Source organism: Cyprinodon variegatus, unplaced genomic scaffold (genome assembly GCF_000732505.1).
Source record: "Cyprinodon variegatus isolate N-32 unplaced genomic scaffold, C_variegatus-1.0 Scaffold1, whole genome shotgun sequence".
NCBI lineage: Eukaryota > Metazoa > Chordata > Actinopteri > Cyprinodontiformes > Cyprinodontidae > Cyprinodon > Cyprinodon variegatus.
This window is the reverse complement of record NW_015150454.1, coordinates 3,311,584-3,324,536: the sequence shown is the minus strand read 5'-3', so window position 1 is coordinate 3,324,536 and position 12,953 is coordinate 3,311,584. Positions and strand designations below refer to the sequence as shown.

Sequence of the window (12,953 nt, the reverse complement as noted above, 5' to 3'; positions counted from 1 at the left end):
ACCATTGCTGGACGCGTGAAAGTAAAAGAAAGGGACCCTAAAATAGCTAAAATAGAATAAGGAGAAGCAGAAAATGACACCCAAGTTAATTAAACAGCTTAATGTGGTGTGCATTTTACTCTTTTTAATTGAGATGTAGTTGAAGCGTCTGAAGTCAGTAGAGACCAGCTCAGTGGACAGGAGCTCACACTAATTCACTGAACAAATCCAGCATTCAGCCTGGACTCCATCGCACACACCGCGTAAAGCGAGAGCGCTTTGTGTCTTTCATTCATCCCTGTCAAGGCTGCCGCTTCCTCTCACACTTCCAGCTCTCCCTACTCCCTTCCCTCTCCTCCGACGCCGGCAAAACTCAATTCTCCGTCTGGTCTCCTCTGTAGAGCTCCGTGCTCCTCTTCCCACCTGCGCGGAACCGCAGACCTGACAGGTCTCCAGAGGATAACGCGCATCACGACGTAAAGCGGCGACAAGGAGTTTATTGTTGTCATCTTTTTTTTTTTTTTTTTTTTGTATTTCATTTTGTCGGAGGAGACGACGCTGCTCGAAATAAGATATAGGAGAAAACGATGTTTGCGCATGGCGCAGAGTCCCACTGAGCTCTGACGGATTTTAAGGAACAGGTGCGTTAAAGGAATAGACAGGACAGCTGGCGGATGGTTGGCGATTTCCAGAGAGAAGTCTCTGCCTCTGCGCAAGGTGAGTGATGGACTCCGCTTCCCACTATCAAGACTGGAGTTTTACCAACTCATGTATTATTGACAGCATTCGTCTTAATTATTGCCTCTATAACATTTCTTCTTATCTTGTCATAAAAGTTCAGTTAGACCCATTACAGATAGACTCATCAAAACTTTGAGCTATCATCACTGGTCAATCTGAAGCTGACAATTATTGTATGTTTTGTAGCAACATGTAATAATGAAGGATGAAGTGTCTATGTATCAGTGAAGTATCTATTGTTAGAAAATGAAGGACAACTTGATGCATGAATTGCTTGCCTTAATATATTAAATGATTACTAATAAAACATGCAAAGTTGGGAAGTTATATCCTACTCTAGCTGTTTCACTTATAATGAATTTAAGGGGTGGAAAAAAATAGAGATGTGAAAAATTACTTTCTGCTGTACTGTGAATATGAAAAACAGAATGATAAGCATGGACGTCCTAAATGATCTGCAGCTATGTAGCCCTGCAAAGCACAATGCTTCTGAAACCTTTCTTTAAACACCAATTTGAGCTCTTATCTAACTGGATGACTCGACCTCACAGTCCAGCCTTTCCCCCTTTCTTTAACAATTACACTTTCTGCAGGTTAAGTTTTGTTTATTCTTTGGACTATTGATGACGTATACTATCCACTTCAGACTGCATCAAACCCAGCAATCTAGACTTGGTCCAGTTTGCTCAAATCTTTACATTTGTCTAATTGCTCCTGCTTCTTCTCAGCTTTGGGATCATAATGTTTTCTTAATATTTGATACAATACAATTACAAGCCATGATAACAAGACTGTTGTTGTCATACACCTGTCAGTGATCTTAATATTGTTCATTAATGTTGTTCTGTTCTGTTTAACAGGGATTATCTCCGCAATAAAGTGTAACATTAAAACATAAATGACATTATATAGTAAGCAGACAAAATTAATAGATAATCAGAATGTGGAGGCTTTGTGATATCCCTAATCTTGTTTTAGCTTTTTTCATTCATAAATCATTTGTTTTTATGTTATGTAAGATGGGTCCATTTGAAGCAGATGTCCCTTTTGAAAGTGCAATTGCTAATACAGTATTTTTGACTTAGAACTAATATACTTTTAGTTCGATTCACAACGTCAGCAGAAGTTAATGCAATAAACTACTATTATGAACTATTTATAAAAAAAAATTTATGTTATCATTTAATCTGATTAGATCAAGACCTTCTTATAATATATCCTAAATTAAGCTAAAGGTTTAAACATCTGATGCACTTACAAGAACCATGACAATGTTCCTCGGATCTTGTGATCTGTAAGACCAGCCCTACTTTTTGCTTTTTAACTTTCTCTTGTAAACAGGAGTCTGATTATCTAGCCAGAATCAGTTGCTAAGCATTAGCCTTTTTGGATGAACATGAAAACAGAGGCAAAGGGATAAAAAAAAAAGAGTTTGTAAAAATGGCTGAAGGAGCAGCACTTATAAAAAGTTGTTAAAGCTTCTTTACTAACAGAACGACAGCTGATTGAGCATGTGTGTTATGTTCATGGACATGTGTTTGTTTCTTTAAGATTGATAGTGGATCATGAGTGGGTGTGTGTCTTTATGTGTGTGTTCTCTTGCAGAAATGCTCCATAGCAACAGGCTGCATATCGTATCATCTTTGGATATATTTTTTTCTCACTCATGGTGTGCTGTGACCTTTCTGCTGACGCTGATGTCTTTGCCTGGCTGCATCTGCATTTGTGCTCCCTTGGGTGTGTGTATGTGTGTGTGAGGGGTAGGGGGTATTGAAAGATCGATGTGAAAGCCATTTGACCTTTTATAGTGTACTTTCATTAATAGCTGCATGATAACTAATATGGAAGCAACAACTGTAAATGTCTACAAGTACAAGATACTTAACCATCTTTAAGCTGTAGCTTACCCTTATTTAAAGAGCTTCTTATTCAAAAATGTTCTCACTCAAAAATGGTGTTTTTCTAATTTTTGATTAAAAGTTTGTTTCAGTTTTATTTATTGAGTAGTAGCCCACTCAATTGTAATATTTCTTACTTTGCTCATGTATTCCAAAACTATCATATTATTAGTTGGAAGAAGGCAAGAAGTGAAGCATACTGTGATATTTAATGATGCATTACTCAATTAGAGAGAAGTAACATACTTGCCATCAAGTCTTGCACTCGACTTTTTCATAGTTGTCATTCTGACTGACAAGGTCAAAAAGACTTGACTCATAATAAAATTTTACCATTAACTTCATTTTTTTGGAGTGATAATAAGTCAACTTTGAAAGGCTTTCATTTTAATATGTTTTTAATTAATATCCTAAAAAAGCCTGGTAAGTGTGAATGGGGTTAAAAAAACAAAGCAAAAACCTGTGCTCACACTTTATCAAATTTTGTCCTAATTTTTCCAGTCTTACGGATTTATAAAATTTTCTTCTTGGTTTTGCAATCCAACTTCATGCTTTAATAAACTGTGAGCTCCATTTTGCAATCACTGTGCGAAGATTAGTTAAGAGCATATGTCCAAAGTTTGGACGCATGGAACACATCTGCAAGGTAAGTTTCATGGATCTGTCTTTATATTGGCCTACTTAAAGCACTGCCATGTTCTAATAAGCATACTTCCACAACTTGTAACATACCTTTATTTATGCTACACTGCTGAGTGGAGCACAATTACCAGTGCCACTTTAAGCCAAAGATTTTACATTTGGAAAAATGTAACCAAATGAGGTGATTGGAAATCAGAAATATGATGTGTTGTCCTGGTCCAGCAAGGACTTGCTTCAGTGGGAAAAGCTTTGGTTGAAAAATACATATATACATACATCTGTCCGTCCATTTGTCCATTGATCCATTCATCCAGGTCCACTTTCAGATCACCCTCAGCTTTCCAAAATACACGAATTTTGATACATTCAAAGGACCATCCCATCAAAGCATAAAACTGTTTTACTGTGAACAGTTTTTCCAAGTTTTTTGAAATTGCACTGTTCGATTTAACATTTTTTTTTTCTTTAATTTGTGCAAGTTGATGGTTTATGGAATCTCAGCTATTGATATTATCCATTATAGGGGTGTAGTTGGAAACATAGACTGTTGCAATGTTATGCCCAGTTTGAATCAAGCCTGTGTAGATCTTTTCATCAAAGTTTTCGTTTTCGAAACTTTAATGCACCTACAATTGCATTTCAATTAAAGACACCAACATCAGAAATGTACCTTTAGATTAGAGCCTGACTGATAAATCAGCAGGTCATATATATCAAAAAGATTTTAGCATCTGGCCAATTAATTGACATCGACTAAAATGTGGTCGATATAAAAATTTATTCTATTAATCTATTTTTGATGCAAACAGCTGAAATAAAAGTCTGCTGCACGCTAATTCTGTTCCTCTGCCCTTGGATACACACACACTCACAGTGGCAACAAGCAGAGAAAAGAATGGAGGAGAAAAGCACAGCAGAGGAAGATGGAAAACCCAAACAGTTTAGCTCTTGGAAAGCTATGACTGTGTAAAACTAAAACTACACTTTAGTGCCTCATGACAACAAATGTCTTCAGGGAAAAACGCTGTTACTGTATGTTCAGACCGGACGTGGTGTCCGCGGCAAGGGGGGGTTAATTCATATAAAAATCCTATACAAACTGCAGTGAGGGCATTGAGTGCTCCTGTCACAGCACGTGCTACTAGATAGAGCTGAGGTGTTGTCAAATTGTAGCACCACATGGAGAGAGCAAAAATGGCAACCAATCTGGGACTGGTTTTATACTAACAAAGGTAGAAATAAGGAATGCTCTGAAGAGATTTTTAGGTGGCCTTAATCAAAGCCTTTTTACTTTAGTCCTATAAGAACTGTTCATCATCCTCCCTTATCTCCAGCATTGACCGCTGTCTGTCACTGTGCACTGCCCTGTATCAGTGCTGTCTTTGTGGGTAGATTTACAAGGAAGTACTGACAAATCCTTGAAAGGAAATGCTATGGGGTTGCCAGGGGTTACAGCAGGTCCAAAGCTAAGGGTCTGGGAGGCTGGTTATTTACTAAATATTAAACAGTCATTCCAGCCCGTAAAAAAGATAAACATGCCCATTGGTATATTCATTACCAATGTAATTTAAAATGATTCTATCTTAAATAACCAAACTGATAGCCACTGATAACCCTAACTACATTTTTACCTGCACAAATCAAATCTATTAAAATCTATGTATTTTATGTTTAGCATTTATTTTTATTTTTTTTTTTTTACAAATGACAATTTTAAGTGCAAACACCAAAGCTCAGCTTTTGCAACCTTCGGTTTACAGAGACATCTTGGCTCATCAAGACTGTCAGAGTAATTGAGCTTGGCGTTTATGCACCACCTTGGGCAGCCTACTAACAAAAAAAAGGAAAAAAAAAATATAAATTTTATTTGAGCTTTTATGATTCTCATCGTTTGATGCAGACCTACACCTCAATAGTTGAGAGCTGATGCATCTATTAGCTGCTAGCTTATTTTCCCTGAATGTTCTTTGGATCACAAGTTCCCCAACGTTTAGCTGATGTGACATCAAGCTCGTTCATGCTGAATTGTAAAACCAATCAAACAATGGAAGCATCATATTCAACATGGATTTTTTTGGATAAACAAAAGAGACCCTCTTCCAGCTCAACTCATAAACCATTGGCAACTGCGCGTCAGGTGAAAAATAAAAAAAAATAACAATTCTCAAGTGCGTGCTGCAAGATGTGACAAATGACATACATCACTTTCAAAAACTGCTTGTAAAACAGTTCAAACAAACAAATTTTTTGTCAGCTAGTTTATCAGCTATCAGTACACATCGAAAAATAAGAACTAATGTCACCCTGAGCTACGGAAGCAGAGGGAGTACATTGCTGGGGGAAAAAAAAAATCCAGATTTTCTTCTAATTAAATCTACATAAACAGAAAATTTTTCTTATTGATTTAATCAAATAACTGTCCAGCTCTTGTCTATGATTTTGCAATCAGGAAGCCAGTCCAGAGATTTAAGACCTGGTGCGATAAAATCTGTTTTCTGGTGTTGTTCATGAATCTGACAGCAGCAATTTAAATGGACAGCAGCTGTAAATAACTGTAAAGATGCCATTATAACCATCCAGCTTGCTAAAAATAAAAAGACGCACACCTGTTATTCTTTGTCCTGTTTTGACAGGAAATCCTTTATTCTGTTGGCGGTGAGCTGATTTAGTAACAATTACGTCTATGTACTAAACAAAATTAAGTTTTTTTGTTGTTTTTTTTGCTGCTTCTCTGGTCTCTAGTTCCATTAATACTAGTTTTGCACTGATCTATATTCTTGGATATTTGTGACAAAAAATTATTTCTTTTTTGTCTGCATTCAGATAGATGGTGTGGTTGGTGCATGGTTAAATGCCATTAGTAGAAGATAGGTATTTACAACTAGTGTCCATGTCATACATAGTATGCAGATAAAATTGCACAGGCCTATTTTGGCAGAGCAACTGTTATCTTACGACTGAACACTGAGTGCAGCGAGATTTCATTGAGAGCTTGTCCTTCAGTAAGATATCTGATACTTAATGCAATCACAGTCAGGATCCGTCCATTTCCGTGTCACAACACCTAATCTTTATGTTAGTGCAGCAAAAACTGTTTTTTTTACAGACATGAAAAAGTATAGCTAGGTTTAACGAGCAATTGTTTGGCAGTCAGTGTTTGTAGCATAATTGAAGTGACTTCAATATCAAGTAACAATACCCATTACCAATTTCAATTCAGTGTGGCAACCTTTTGTGAATGTTTGGGGTCAGGTAATATAAAGGTCAGGAAATATAAAGAATTAAAGTTTCTACTGGGACATATTTAATAAATTGGCAATTTACCAACCATTTAGAAAGAAAAACGTGTCATTTTTGTGTCAAAGCTACATAAGAAGACATACAACTATGGATGTGTTAATATGTTCGGTTTAAGTTTTACCTTTATTTTCCTTTTGCAGTTGATTTAAAAACTTTTTTTAATATTTTGGTCAGTGCAAATGCATTCAGCAGTAGCCTGCTCATTTTTTTTTGCTCACTATGTTTCTCTTAATTTTGCACCATATTTTCTTTCGTCATGTGGTTCAGAGAGCAATTTGTTTCTGTTCACTTTCTGCCCAAATTGCTAGCTTAAGGATGAATCCACCTTATGGGTGTGTATTTCTCCCCTTAAGCACTTTGTATTTGATGGACGTTTCTGTTGCTAGTGGGTTCCCTAAATCAATTTGTTCCCACTGAAGGCAGAGTCATTGTCTATTAGTGTTAAAAAAAAAAAAAAATGTTTTAACATGAACCCAATCTGACAAAACACCCTAATGGGGATATATATAATTTGCTATTCATGAGGATAGTACTTGCAAAGGCTGTTTGTCAGGTTCACTGTTGTTTATACAGGACCTTTATTGACCTTTCAAAATTCTTAAGCAAGAGAGAGTTTTTTCTTAATAGTGCTTCACCAGAACTGTGTCACTGCTGAGGTTTGTAGCCACATATCTGTTGCACAGCTGGGAGGAGTTATCTGCTTCTTTCTTCTTTTCTTGTTTTTTTTTTATTTTTATTTATTTATTTTTGTAAGCAAACACAAATGCTCTCCAAGACATTAATGAAATGTCAGCTGAAATTGAAATTGTTTGTCACAGCAAATGTTGTGCAACATAGTCAGATTTAAAACAGCTAAGCTTATGTCAGTTTCGATACAAACAGAAAAGTTTGCATCAACCATCTATTCTACAGAGGATTGTTCAGCCAGTTGAATTTGGCCATGGGGCTGGTGCCTACCTCTAAAAGTCACTAGGAAAGAAATGAAGTACAGCCTGGGTAGGTTGCAAAGGTAAAACCCAGAGATACCATACCATACACACATGTACCTTCTCCAAAGGGATATTTACAGATACCCATTGATACTTTATTTACCTAATTTATACATTTTTTATGAATATTTTGGTTAATGATTTTGACTCTTTTTATTTTACAACTTATTATTTTACCACTGTTCAAAAGTACTTCCAGTTGCCCTGCATTGATCTAACGTTCATGGTTTTAGAACTTTGTGTGATTCATTATTACTCAGAGAGAAAAAAAAAAAACTTAAACAGTAAAAACCAATAAACATTGTACTGCAAAGCTATTTGTAACATAATTTCTTTTTTATTTGATGTTTGTTTGCACTAATTAACTTAATGGTAGTGAAAAGGTAACACCTCCTGTTTTCTGGATCTGCACATTCTGGTTTTGTCAGTGCTGATTGAGCAGTTTACCTTATTTTTTAATGTTTCAGCAATATGCAATCTCAAACTGCCCTTGCAGAAAATTGAAAAATGTCAAATTTATGTTTTCTTGGTTTGTAAGAATATATTTGACTCAATGTTTCTTGTTTAGGCAAGGAGATCGAATACATTTGAAGTCAAGCATTGGAGACATACACCTAGAGAGAGAAACAATAAATAGCTATGAGGAATCCAGTTGTGCACATATCTCCTGAGAAACAGAATGTATAATTGACTGTGAGCTGCATTGTGGTGTAGCTATTTATATAGCTGCTTTAGCATCAAACTTCTGCACTGTAATATGTTGGGGTTATTGTTTAGCATTTGATTTGTCGGCTGAGTCTTTTGTAGTGATGAACAAGCAGCTTATATCCTGTTATGGAAATTAGTAAGAGAAGAAAATGTCACGTTGGTCTTTAGCTGCCTGCTTCGGTAAGACAAACAAAAAGAGGGAGAAAAAGAGAAATATGAAGCAGGAACAATATCTAAAAAAAAATATTATTGTCACCTCTGTCTTTGTTTTTCTAATAATATGCTCAATTTATGTTTGCTTTCGACATTTGCTTTAAACTCAAAGAGGTTTTCTGTTGTTATTTGTTTTAGAAATCTTGATAATCTAGTGGAGTGATACCTACTGCAATTTACAATACATTGTGGTATTGATAGTGAATTAGATTATTGGGGGGTTAGGAGAATGCATTAACAACAACATTGAGTTTGAAATGCGCTGCGTACTATAAGTACTCTGTTTTTATTGTTTCAACATTTAGTTCAGCATAATAAGAGAATGTGCTACAGTATATTACCTAATAATGTTTATTTTCACAACCAAAATAAAAAGACTGTTAGTGATTATATATCATTGTAATTTCATAAATAATCCTTAGCTAATATAAAATGGATTGAGACTAAAAAAGTGTCCAGTGTTCTGATGCTAATTCTGAGTAATCCTGAGTATTCCAACTTTTTTAAGCTTGTAGAATCCTCCTTACTTGTATAAAAGATGATACTCTGAATTATGCATGGCTTTTTTTGTTCAGGGTTCAGACTGCAAAATGAGGCTATTTGTGAACTTTGTCATTGCATATCAATTACACCACTGATAACCATAATGTTGTGCAAAATGGTTAATAAACATAGGAGCCAGAAAACAACAACTACATGAAGATCATACAAAAGAACAGAGGTTGTTGAATTGTCTGTCTGAAGAAGGCTGATGAAGAGGCAGTTGGACTGACTGAACTGAAATAAGGCACCAGGGGTCCGTTTCACGAAGCAGGTTTAACAAACTCAGATTCAAATCTTGAACTCTAAATCGATCTAGCCTAAAAGTCGAGAAGTCTGAGTTTTCGGTTTTATTATTACTCCAACTCCAAGTAGAACCACTCAGAGTTTAGCATGTGCGTAAAAGGAATGAAAAGCCATTATGGTGGAGCCATAATGATGAGTCACCGTGACAAAAGGCAACAGGAGGTGCCTGATTCACCCCACTGGAACTAGAGTTTTTAATGCAGAAATAGTATAAAAATGTAAGAATGTGTTTAAAGGACAGAGAAACAGCGCTACAGCTACAAAGTAGAGGAAGGTGACGAAGGAGATGATTATTGCTCGAGTTAATACTGAAGTTTATATGAAGTGGTAGGCCATTTTTGCATTCATTGTAAGCATTCTCCTCTCTGTTGTGCCCTTTGAAGATTAATAAAATAAGATTCTCCCTGATAAAAATGATACACCTAGACTGAATTGTAATAATATATTTTTCTAAATTACATTTTTGTAGCAAAAACTGAATTTTAGAAAGTAAAAAACAAAAAAATTGTATTAGTAAGAATGAAGTTTTATATATCTAGAAATTATATCTCATCTTAATTGGTCATTCTGACTTTAATCAGCTTGACTGAAAATGTTTTAAAGATATCTGAAATACATTGTTTCGTAGTTAAAATAATGGAAATCCTGAGCTCCATTTTAGGAATATGGAGATCTGAAACTTATTTATAGACGTCCAGAATGTTTATTCTAGATTTGGAGAATGACATTTTGTTTGAATTCACAATTTAGACAAAGAAAAAAATTTTGTTTTCAGATATCAGGAATATATATTCAGTAAAATTAGTACAAATCAAAACGGCTTGCCATAGCCTACTGTGACTATGATAATATTATGGGATTATTTCTTTGCAGTAGATCAATGTATCTATTAAGGTGAAATCTTCTGGCAGCAGGTGAAGATGAAGTCTAAAAACGTTCTAATAGATAGGACCTGTTCATTATCTCATGGATCCCTTATTTTGATTCAGTCTTCTTTTACATAGTAAATAATAAGTGGCTGTTTGCAGCGGCACTTCGGATGTTATAATCCCAATAGATGGTTGTTATAAGTGGCTATCAGGCCCATAGTAGACTTATCATCGATTGAATTTTAATCCTAACCCGCGGAATTAATGAATTTATTTATGTGTAATCTGAATTTTAATGCACAAAACTACAAAAAAATTGTACTGAATCAGGAAATAAAACAACATGACTGGCTGTAAGGAGCGTGGCGACAGAGGAAACTCTGAGTTTACTGACCTGCTACCAACCAGGTTAGCTCTGAGGAGAATGTTACTACAATGACTGAAACAGAGTTTTTTTGTGAAATGGAAAAGTCAGAGTTTCCCTGTTTTCAGGTTTAGAAAACATACAGTCGATTTTTTGGTAAACCTGCTCTTAGAAATGGACGTCAGGTCCAGATTGTGTCAGTCTCAGAGTCCTGCAGCCTGTGTAAATCAGCTCTGTGGAATTCTACCATACTTCTCTTAACCTTAGCCTGACCCAGGATGTGGTACCTGTGATGCAGTAGACCTCATGCTTTAATCTGATACCAAAGATAACTCAGCTATGAGTTGATGACTAATGACTACAGAATTGTCAACCCGACATCATGAAAGTCTTAGAGAGACGCCGGTTGAATCTACTAAGCAAACAAAAAGCAGCTATCACGACCCCTGTAGTTTGTTTATCATTGTAGAGATTGAGTTTAAGATGCTAAAAAATTAACTTAATAACAAACCCTCATTTCTGAGACTGAAGGGTTGAGGGTAATTACAGTCAGCAGGAAAAGAACACCACAGGTGAGGGTAATTCCAGCATTCTTTTTACTCTGTACACAGCCTTCTAGTAAAAGAAAAGAAACAAAAGAAATAGGAATAAGTTGAATCTTAGTTCCAGGCTTAGTTCCTTCAGTGCTTTCAGAAAGATGCTGCATATGCCCTACACCTTTGTTGCTGACAGTGTGATCTATTATGCCATCATCTATCAGAGTAGATGCATTAGAGAAAAATACTTTATTAGTTTAAGAACTAATAGCTAAGGCCAGTTCTGTTCTGGGAATTCCTCTTGAACCTTTTTGCATGATTTTATAGAAAATAATTCTTTATCCTGTTAGATTTATTCTTTATTTGTTGTGTATTGTCAATCTTAATGTCTTTATTATTCATGTGTGTTGTCAAACAACAACAGTGTCCTTGATCAGAGGCTTCTGCAGAAACACTGGCAGAATAGATTTAACTTTTTTTATTTAAAAAAAATCCAGAGTTACAATAACATTGAATTTCCCTTTACGATTTATATTAAGTCGAAAAGAATTGCGGCTGCTCGGTGGAACAGTGGGTAGCACTGTCGCCTTGAAGCACAAAGGTTCTGGGTTCAATTCCTGGCTTGGGGTCTGCTTCTGGTTTTCATGTTCTCCCTGAAGATGCAGGGGTTCACCCCAGGTACTCCCACAGTTTAAAAACATTCTGACTGTTAGGTTAATTGACTTCTCTAAATTTTGCTTATGTGTGACTGTGTACGTGAATGGTTGTTTGTCCTTTTTGTCTCTGTGTTGCCCTGTGATTGACTGGCAACCTGTCCAGGGTGTACCCTGTCTCTCGCCGGTAGACAGCTGGAGATAGACACCAGCACCCCTTGCGACCCCACTTGGAATAAAGCATGTCAGAAAATGGATGGATGGATGGGAATAGCAATAAGTTGAATCCTAAAATGTCATCAGACTGCTGAACTGCTGAAAAAAAAAAACTAAATTAGGTCCCAAATCGAGACTGCGTCACACTGGTAACAGAAGCTTTCTGAGATTTAACAAAACAGATTTACCATTTTGAATGATATATTGTAGGAAACTATTTTAACATTGCTATTTCTTACCAATTTTCAAGATTTTTCATCAAATTTGACAACATTTTCCAGGCTATTAGTGGAAACAACAGTCAGCTGTGAGCTCTCTGAGCAAAATCTCAGCCTGTGCCAGCTATTGGTTGTTTAATCTGTCACTGAAAACAATCGCTTAAGGCATATTTCAAAGTTTTTAATGATTTCTAGCACTTTTTATCTATATTTATGAACATATTCATTAAGTTTTTTTTAAAGTTATTTTTAAAAAAATATTAAGTTATTTTTAGCTTTAGTTTTTTTTTTTCACTCTTATTTACCTTATACCTTTTAAGTAGAACAGGTATAGTAGAAGAAGATATTAAATCGAGATCTATACTTTTTTTTTTAACTTGTGGTTTTAACACTGAACGCCAATGCTCACTGAGCCTGACTGAACAATCCATTCTGTGAGTTCCTCTCTGCTTAATTTTCTATAATGAGGTCAGAACATTCAGTTAGAGAAGCCACGGCCACTTTAGAACTGTGATGTCATTGTGCATATCCATCCGGAAACCTTCCGTTGAAGTAATTTTGGGAAGGGGCGAAAATACTGGTTAGCTGATTGGCTTGGTGATAGACAGGCCAAATAAACCAATCAGATCAACGAAGCATATGACGTACTAACAGCTACGACGAAGAGGAGCCAATTGATAGTTCAAACTCTTGCCGAAACCAGTCGGGAGAAGAGCAAAAACATCTTTTCCTCTGAGAAAAGCCTCCAGAGCAGTGTTTTGCTCTTCTTTCAGTGAAGAAA

General features: G+C 35.9%; 1 protein-coding gene across 1 annotated transcript in view; it reads left to right on the top strand.

Annotated features, from left to right (window-relative positions):
• The first annotated feature begins 240 nt into the window (after positions 1 to 240).
• Positions 241 to 12,953, top strand: part of LOC107089680 (zinc finger matrin-type protein 4-like) — a 92,939-nt gene continuing 80,226 nt past the window's right edge. The window contains exon 1 of the mRNA XM_015382631.1: positions 241 to 696. The gene's annotated coding sequence lies outside the window, so the exon portion shown is untranslated. The remainder of the gene's footprint in view (positions 697 to 12,953) is intronic.